This window comes from Salvelinus sp. IW2-2015, linkage group LG11, assembly GCF_002910315.2.
Source record: "Salvelinus sp. IW2-2015 linkage group LG11, ASM291031v2, whole genome shotgun sequence".
In the NCBI taxonomy this organism is placed as follows: Eukaryota; Metazoa; Chordata; class Actinopteri; order Salmoniformes; family Salmonidae; genus Salvelinus; species Salvelinus sp. IW2-2015.
In genome coordinates, this window is record NC_036851.1 from 16,161,367 (window position 1) to 16,170,801 (window position 9,435).

Here is a 9,435-nt window from a genome sequence, read left to right on the forward strand (position 1 = left end):
TGGGGGGGGGGGGGGGGGCATCGAAGCCAGCTGTCTCAGATTGAAAGCTTTGTGCAACTAACAGAGACAGGCTGTAGCCCACAGCCCTAACTACTACCACTCGTATCACTATTTAGATCAGCCATTGCTTTCAGACTGACTTTTAGATGTTGTGGAGCCAAACAACATAGCTGGCCTTGATCCATAAGCGGAAAAGACTAACAAGTAAACCATGCACATGTCTTCATGATAGTAAGCAATGCGATAGTTACAGTCTGTATTCATGCTTGTTTCAGGGGCTATGGACAGCTTACGATCTGATCCAGGTAAACTTAGCCTCTCAGTCTGAACTGGTCAGCTTTATCAGTTAGAGAGTGGCAAGACACACAGAGAAGAAGCTAGGTTGCCAGAACGGTACTGTGTCCCCACCCAAACAGAAGATCCACAGGTTACTAACTCATGAAGCTGGTTGAGAGAATGCAAGAGTGTGCAAAGCTGTATCAGGCAAAAGGTGACTACTTTGAAGATCTCAAATCCAATTATATTTTAGATTTGTTTAACACTTTTGTGGTTACAACATGATTCATATGTTTATTTCATGTTTGATGTCTACTATTATTCTACAATGTACGAAAATATAAAAATAAAGAAAAACCCTTGAATGAGTATGGTGTGTTCAAACTTTTATTGTACTGGGGAAAAATCATGTTCTTTTTACAAAACTTTATATCTTCTCCATAATTCATGGAATAGAACCAGTAATGATTTAGAGGCAGAGATAGCCTTGCACGGTTTCCCATGAGTTCTCTTAAACATTTTACATTTACATTTAAGTCCATTTAGCAGACGCTCTTATCCAGACACTTAACAGGTGCTTCACCTTATGACTTCAGTGGACAGCCACTTTACATAAGTGCATTCTAAATCTTTTAAGGGGGCGGGGGGGGGGGTAGAAGGATATCTTTTATCCTATCATACTTAGAGTGTGGGTTTCAAGGTGCTCCGGAAGGTGTGATTGACTCCGTCTGTCCTGCGTCGTGAGGAGTTTTGTTCCACCATTGGTGGGGCAGAGCCGGCAAGAACAGTTTACTGGCTGAGCGGAAGCTTGTACTTCCTCATGGTAGGAGGCGATCAGGCCAGAGGTGGATTGAACGGTGCCCTTGTTTGGGTGTAGGGCCTGATCAGAGCCTAGGTACTGAAGGTGCGTTCCCTCACATGCTCCGTAGGCAAGCACATGGTCTTGTAGCGGATGGCGAGCTTCAACTGGAGCCAGGAGAGAGCCGGAGGATCGGCAGGTGACGTGAGAGAACGTTGGAAGTTGAACACCAGACGGCTGCCGGCGTTCTGGAATGAGTGTAGGGGTTTTAATGGCACAGCAGGAGCCCAGCCAACAGCGAGTTGGCAGTAATCCAGAGGGAGATGACAAGTGCCTGGATTAGGACCTGCGCGCCTTCCTGTGGTGAGGCAGTCTACTCGGCGGATGTTGTAGAGCATGAACCTACAGGAACGGCACACGCATATTGATGTTAGTTGAAACGACAGGGTGTTGTCCAGGATCACGCCCAAGGTTCTTGCGCTCTGGAGGAGACATCAATGGAGTTGTCAAACCGTGAATGGCGAGATCATGGACAAACCTCTGGACATTCTGTATAAACCGTGTTACACACATCATTAGCTCAACAATGCATACTGTAAGTGCGGTAACATTTAACATGCCAGTTGATAAAGGGATAGGTGTGAATATGATACTAATGGTTAAGGCCTGAGGCCCAGCCCTAGGCCCAACTCGCTGGATACATTTCTCAGGACTGTGTCCAAAGGCTCACTTGAGGAGCCTCTTTCAGAAATCTATGATGGATTAACTAAAGAAATGCAACTTCCTAGAGGATTTACAGTGTTAGTTTAGATGAAGGTTACTTCTGGCACCAAATAATGTTAGATCTTTAAATCTCATTGTGTTTTTGTCATGAAAAATAGCCTGCCGGAAACCTATTTTCATATCAGTTATTTGAGCAATTGCCAGCTGGCTGCATAGAGGGATTTTCAGTGAAAATCACAGTATTTCTAATTCCAGGTATTCATAATAAAACGGCAGTGGATTTGGAGCTATATTTATTGTCACTAAATCCAATTGTGGTTCAAGTGAAAGCACACATCAAAGTCAAAATGGAAAGCTGAGGTTTGAATTACACTGAACAAAAATAGAAAAGCAACATGCAACAATTTCAAAGATTTTATTGAGTTTCAGTTCATATAAGGAAATCAGTCAATTGAAATAAATTCATTAGACCCTAATCTATGAATTTTACATGACTGAGAATACAGATATGCAGAGAACCCATCAGTATACGGTCCGCCACCATTTGAATTATGCAGCGCGACACAGCTCCTGGCCACTGGCACACTTCTCCAGCGTGCCAGTGGCCATCGAAGGTGAGCATTTTCCCACTGAAGTAGGTTACGAGGCCGAACTGGAGTCAGGTCAAGACCTTGGCGAGGACGACGAGCACGCAGATGAGCTTCCCTGAGATGATTTCTGACAGAGCAGAAATTGTTCGGTTGTGCAAACCCACAGTTTCATCAGCTGTCCGGGTGGCTGGTCTCAGACGATCCCGCAGGTGAAGAAGCCGTATGTGGAGGTCCTGGGCTGGCGTGGTTGCACATGGTCTGCAGTTGTGAATCCAGTTGGACGTACTGACACATTTTCTAAAATGATGTTGGCGGCGGCTTATGGTAGAGAAATGAACAGTAAATTCTCTGGCTACAGTTCTGGTGGAAATTCCTGCAGTCAGAATGCCAATTGCACACTCCCTCAAAACTTGCAACATCTGTAGCCAAAGGTAATGGCTCACAACGTAAAAGCCCTTATGTGATCACAATTCCCGGACTACAATGCTGCAGTAAGGTGCTCAGTCTTTATTTAAATTCAACTTTACACCCATGACAATACTCTATACTAATGTATACGYGAGGGGAAATGTAAAACGATTGAGATGAGAGTGACACAGGAGCTGGCCGAGCGAAGCAGTGTATTTAGCTCTCTAAAGTGAGGCCAGAGAACAAACAGGAGCTTCACAACAACCACACAATGGACACACATGTCTAATCTCTGTTATTCTGGGAAAGTGTCAGTGCATCTCTGTCGCTTCACTCAATAGATCCCTCTCCCTCCAAACTAAAATATCCAAGTGAGATGGTTAGCCGAAAGAATGCATTGAAAGATTGTCAAACAATTTGACATCATTTCATATTTTAAAGTTCTCTTCAAAATGCATTTCAAATTGTTTTGCCCTAACAAAAGAAAACAGATTTTACATATACAATAAACACATACATAAAAACACAAATCATGAAGTTAAAATGTAGCTTATTGTATAACAATCTACTGTTGGAACACAAACGTTTCTGGGTAGACAGACAATGCATAAGCCAGACCGAGACGGTAAGAATGGAGGGGTCGTGGCCCCGGTGAGTTTCCCGCCCATAGGCCTAAGGAGGCCCAGCTCGCTGGTGTCTCTTTCTTATTATATTGTGTTATAATGAGGGGAAGGCTGGGAGGCCATTGAGCTCTGATAACCCTTATTAGTGACTGCCTGCCAAAGCCTAGTAAAGCACTAGTTTTGTGAGAACTTATTATTTAATATCTCCAGTGGTCTATTATTTTCCATATTTTGTTTAAGAAAATATCAATTCCAATGGAAACCCGTTGTCACGCCCTGATCTGTTTCACCTGTCCTTGTGATTGTCTCCACGCCTGCCAGGTGTCGCTGATTTTGAATACAGTGTATTTATCCCTGTGTTTCCTGTCTCTCTGTGCTGGTTCGTCTTGTATGTTTCCAAGTCAACCAGCGTTTGTCCCGTTCTCCTGCTTTTTGCATTCTCCTTTTTCTAGTCCTCCTGGTTTTGACCCTTGCCTGTTTCTGGACTTTGTACCTGCCTGCCTGACCATTCTGCCTGCCTCTGAACCAACGAGCCTGTCTCCATTCTGTACCTCCTGGACTCTGATATGGTTTTGACCTTTTGCTGTTCCACGACTTATTCTCTTGCCTACTCCTTTTGGATTAATAAACATTGTAAGACTCCAACCATCTGCCTCCTGTGTCTGCATCTGGGTCTCGCCTTTGTGGCATGATACCCATTTAATGTGAAAACCTCATTTGATACCGTTGCACAGCAGAAAGTATTGTGAACAGTAATTGAAGCGAGACACAGTATTGTATTCATTTTTCTGGTTCAGTTTTCTCTGTTTTTTTCGTTTTTCACAAGACCATTTCAAACACGTAGTTTCATTCCTGATTATGTCCATATAAGGACATATTTCTGTGCCTCTTTTTGTAATTCTGTGATCGGTTAAAAAGAGAAATCAATGAAGACCCGTCATGCTGTTAAAAGCTCCCATGCGGTGAGTCCATGAAAAACACAAGGTCATTAATTTACTGTGCTTAAGTCATGACTAGGTTGCCTTTTTTCTCTTCTGCTTGTTCCTCTTGCTGCAAATTACACGTAGAGTCATTAGTGGGATGAACCGTCCGATGAAACGAAGAGACAACTACAAAAAAGTCTAACAGAAATGAAAGACAATCAAGTCTTAATATTTATTGAATGCATGTTCAAGCCGGCACTAAACAAGGTAAAGTATCTCTGTCTTTAGAGAATAATGAGTCCTTTGGGATTGGAACATGGGAAAAGGTAGATGGAATAAAGATCAAAGGTCAGCTCACCTCTTCTCCCTCTCATCTTCTTTCTTAGAATTCATACATGACGTTACATGGAAACCGAGTGGAGTTAAAGGTTTCTTTGTACAAGCCAAACATCAGGCTTTCACAATTCACACAGCTTCCAGACAACCTTTTCTTATTCTTCACTCTCTCCCTGGAGCTTAGCCCAAAGCCAGTCGCACCCCCCCCCCCCCCATTTTTTTTTTGTCAATAGCTAAATGCATGATTTTGGTGCACTTTGACATGAACATTGAGAGATTAGATATTTTTCAGGTAACTTGCACCTTCCCACCTGCCACAGCAGAAACTGCCAGTACTCAATTACAGTTGCTATTGTGGGTCTCTCTGCTCTGGAACACTCTCTACTCTCTACTCTGGAACACTCTCTACTCTCTACTCTGGAACACATAGATCTAAAGCAGTGGTCACCAACCTTTTCTGAGTCAAGATAACTTTCTAAAATCAAAATGCAAGATCTACAGCTCAGATTTGATTTTATACGTGACTTAAAAAATGTAAGCCTATGCGACATTAACCTATTCAAAACAGTAGTGTAGCAATGAGGTTTGTGCAGTAGGCTGTAGGCCCAATACCATAAAAAATAATGTAGTTAAGCTTTCACACCGTTAATAGTTCAATTGTTGTATTACTTGTGAGGCACAGCTTAGTGAGCATACATTTAAATAACTTGGTTTTTATTTGAATTTTACTGTGTTGATGGTGGGAGAGGGAGAGAGCAGCAGACTGAGGGTCTGCCTCTCAATGTCCCTCCATTCTCCCTTTCCTCCACTGACACGGACCAAAAAGGGACACTTCAGTCTTCCAGCTGATGGTGCACTCGAGTCGCACTTAAACAAACTCATTCATAAAAAGTAATGGTTTTAAAAGTTTTGATCTCACAGTATCAACTTTGCTGTAGTTTCTTTACTCCTGCTATGTTACAGCAGACGCGGTAATCTGAGACATCCGATTGGCCAGCACTAGGCCTATAGTGCACTTGACTTGCTCTCTGGGCCTGCCGGGAAGGCAGAGTTTGTACCTTCAGACACATGAAATGGTTCAAAATGGGAACACTTTGCCTACCTGGCGCACAGAGCAGCTGCATCAGGTGCACCTACCGCCAACAGCTCCACTCACCCAAGTCATAGACTGCTCTCTCTGCTACTGCACTGCAAGCGGTAGAAAAGTCTCGGTCCAAAAGGCTCCTAACAGCTTCAGTCTGCTGTGTGCTCACCCTTCCTCTGCCTCTCTCCATCACTTTCTCTGTGTTGTCTTTTGCTGTCTCTCGTCTGCCCTCTTCTGCTGCCGTCTCTTAATCTTCWATGTTGTCTCTTTTGTCTACCCTCCRCTCTCGTCCTGTCCTGGTTTGTTTTKATAGTAATTTCACAGGCTTTTTCACCTCACCTGCAAATTCTTTGTAAACCATGTTATACTTTTTCACTGTATGTATTTCACCTGTTATAATCTGTGCACATAAATACAACTAATTAGAATCTATAGAGCAGCTAGAAGTGATACAGTCTACTGTGTACTCAACACACCTCTGTTCTCTCTTCATCTGCCCTCTTCTGTCTCTTTCTCTGTCTTGTCTGTTGCTGTCTCGGGTTATTCTTTGTTGCTGTCTCCTTTGTCTATCCCTTTCTCTTATGGCCTGTTCTGTTCTTCTGGTGTCTTTATACATCATATCCTACTGTTCTGTTCTTCTGGTGTCTTTATCCATCGTATCCTACTGTTCTGTTCTTCTGGTGTCTTTATACATCATATCCTACTGTTCTGTTCTTCTGGTGTCTTTATCCATCATATCCTACTGTTCTGTCTTCTGGTGTCTTTATCCATCATATTCTACTGTTCTGTCTTCTGGTGTCTTTTTCCATCGTATCCTACTGTTCTGTTCTTCTGGTGTCTTTATCCATCGTATCCTATTGTTCTGTCTTATGGTGTCTTTATCCATCGTATCCTATTGTTCTGTCTTATGGTGTCTTTATCCATCGTATCCTACTGTTCTGTTGCGGTCTCTGTGTCCCTCTCCGTCATCTGCTCTTCTGTTGCATCTGCAAGGTAGAGGTGCAACATTTCATGAGTTTGTTTTATATTTACTGTCTACTGACACGACCAGGGCAACTCAACTGTAAAGAAAAATTCAAGTGTCTGCATAACAGAGCAACACAACTGCAAACATGACAGATAAGAAGCAACCCCTAGGCCATATGAATATAAAGAGACCCCAAAAAATACCTGTAGAATGGAATAAGTTATAAGATGTCTATGATTCATTTCATTTAGTCAGTTCTACCACCTCAACATTGCCCATTTTAAACAGGGTTAAATATCTAGTTGTAGTTCAGCTTCAGTCCACAGGGGGGCACGGTGTCATTCTTCAGTCAGAAAAACGTTCTCTCATCTCTTCGGTTTCAGTTAGCTAGTCAGCCAGTAGCTACCAAAGTGGCTAGCCAGCCAAGCTAGCTACACAAACGAAACCCATCAAATATACTCCCTGGAAATAAAACACTTTTCCTAACATGACTTATATCAACATCCTTAGCTTGCTCATTCACTAAATATACTGTTTATTAACTCTGACTGACACCCAATAGTTTAAGGATTTTTAGCACTAACGCTAGCTTGTTAGTATTAACCAACCCTTATGCTGAGGGAGACGACTTAGCTAGTAAGTTATCACCAACCTTACATAAAGCTGTGGCTAACTCTGCTGCTGCTGCTTCATTTGACTTTCTGACTGCTCTTCTCTCTCCACCTCATTCACTGCTGCCTGCTCGTGCACAACCTGCTTGCTTTTTTTCTCTCTCTTTTGGAAGAAGTTCCGGATATCCATATTTGCTCTGTGCTAAGATGCAGACTCTGACTGAGTGACAGGTGTTTTGCTGAGTGATGACAATGACATCTAACCGGCGCTGTAGGGGTGGGGGAGGGTCAAGGGACATGATCGGTCTACTGCCTTGTGAAATCTCGACCAATCACAGCAGGGACTCACTCCAGGGGCTTCCTGCAGTACCTGCTACTGCTTAGCACTGTGTATTGTATTGTTTATTCTTGTCATTCAAATTTGTCAGTAAAAAATAAAATATTATACTGCAGGTGATGCGTGGTTCTGAAAACTCATATCAGACTGAAAAGATATGTTCGTTGAACAGGTGTCCACATACTTTTGATCATGTAGTGTGTATATATATTTTTATTCWGATTTTTCAGAGGTGCTCAGCACCCCTACTTCCCACAGCTATGCAGAGGAGAGTGTGTAATAATGATAGGTAATGTGGGAAACGACCATAAATGATGTCACCACTGAAAGCAGAGAGTGTAGGCTGCCAAAGCTGCCATGCATTTAAAGTAGTGCGGCTCTTTGAGTACACACAACACAGCACAAGGTGTAATTGCATTTTGACTGGGTTGTACTTCTGAGTCATTTTACTGGGGGAAGAGACAAAGGCATATGGGTAACCAGCTGGCTGCCTTCACAAAAGTGTGACCCTGTACTGAGAGAAGTGTGACAGGGTAAATTTAAGAGGGACCGCTGCACAGTTTTCACTGAGTAATGAGCCAGTAATTACTCTCTTAATTACAACCTGTGAATACAAACATGACTGAGAATCTACTGATCACTACTGGTCTATTTGGTTTCTTGAGTTTAAAATTAATCTCAGGTGCTAATTTGAAGTAAATGTGGCATTTATGGGATTTGTTTTATTGGGATGTAATGTCAATGTTATTGGGGTGTGGGTGAGATCATACCATTCCTCCTCATCCTCCATACTACTTCTGATGAARTTACCAATAAAGAGAGAAGATGCAGTCCTCTCCTACTATGAATTAATTACCATCTCATAACCAGAGGTTCSCCTTTTGGTGGGATAAGGGTAAGGGTTGAGCCAGAGTTGAACATAAGGCTAGGGTAAGGGTTATACCAATATTAGGGTTAGGGTAAAGGTTAGTAGTATTAGGCTTAGGGTTAAGATTAGGGTTGAACCGGGGTGTGGACATGAAGCTAGGATTAGGGTTAGTACTTTTATCCTAATTTCTATCTTACTCCTTTTTGGACCTGTAAGGTGCTTGAGCTCGGCTCTGATGGGCTCTCTCTTTGACKCGAGGTGCAGGAGCCCAGCTCCGGGTAGTTCCAGCTCATTTGAATCACTGCTTATAACCCTCTTAGACCTATCTGTGGATGGCAGAGGTTTTAATCCAGCTCAATTAAATAGCAGTGAAACAACATACATGAGATGAAAGAACGCAAACTTATCCTCAAATCCATTTCAAACAACTGGATATTCCAGAGAGTTATTTGGTTTTGGTTTGCGACAGCTCTCTGCAAACAGACGAAGAAGACATTGCATAGTGGCTTGGTGTCATTTTCTCACAAAAAAGTATAATGGTGGTGAATTACCTTGAAGAATCATGTGGATGTGGCAGACATGATAAAGTTCTACTCTACTCCTTTGGCTTGGCAGTGAACTGTTAGGGCCTTATTGATTGGAGTTTCATTAGTAGCCCATGACTCGCTGTAAATGCTGGAGGTTGGAATATTAGAGTTCCACCTGGGACCCAGTTTCTGTATGAACTCACACACTGGCTGGCTCAGGAGTCACAGGGAGGATGGAGATGGCATATCTGGAGAAGGGCAAGTCTCCCTAGCATCCCGAGAGAGAGAGAGAGAGAGAGAGAGAGAGAGAGAGAGAGAGAAGAGAGAAGAGAGACCTTGGTCTGACTATATCTGCATCGGGAA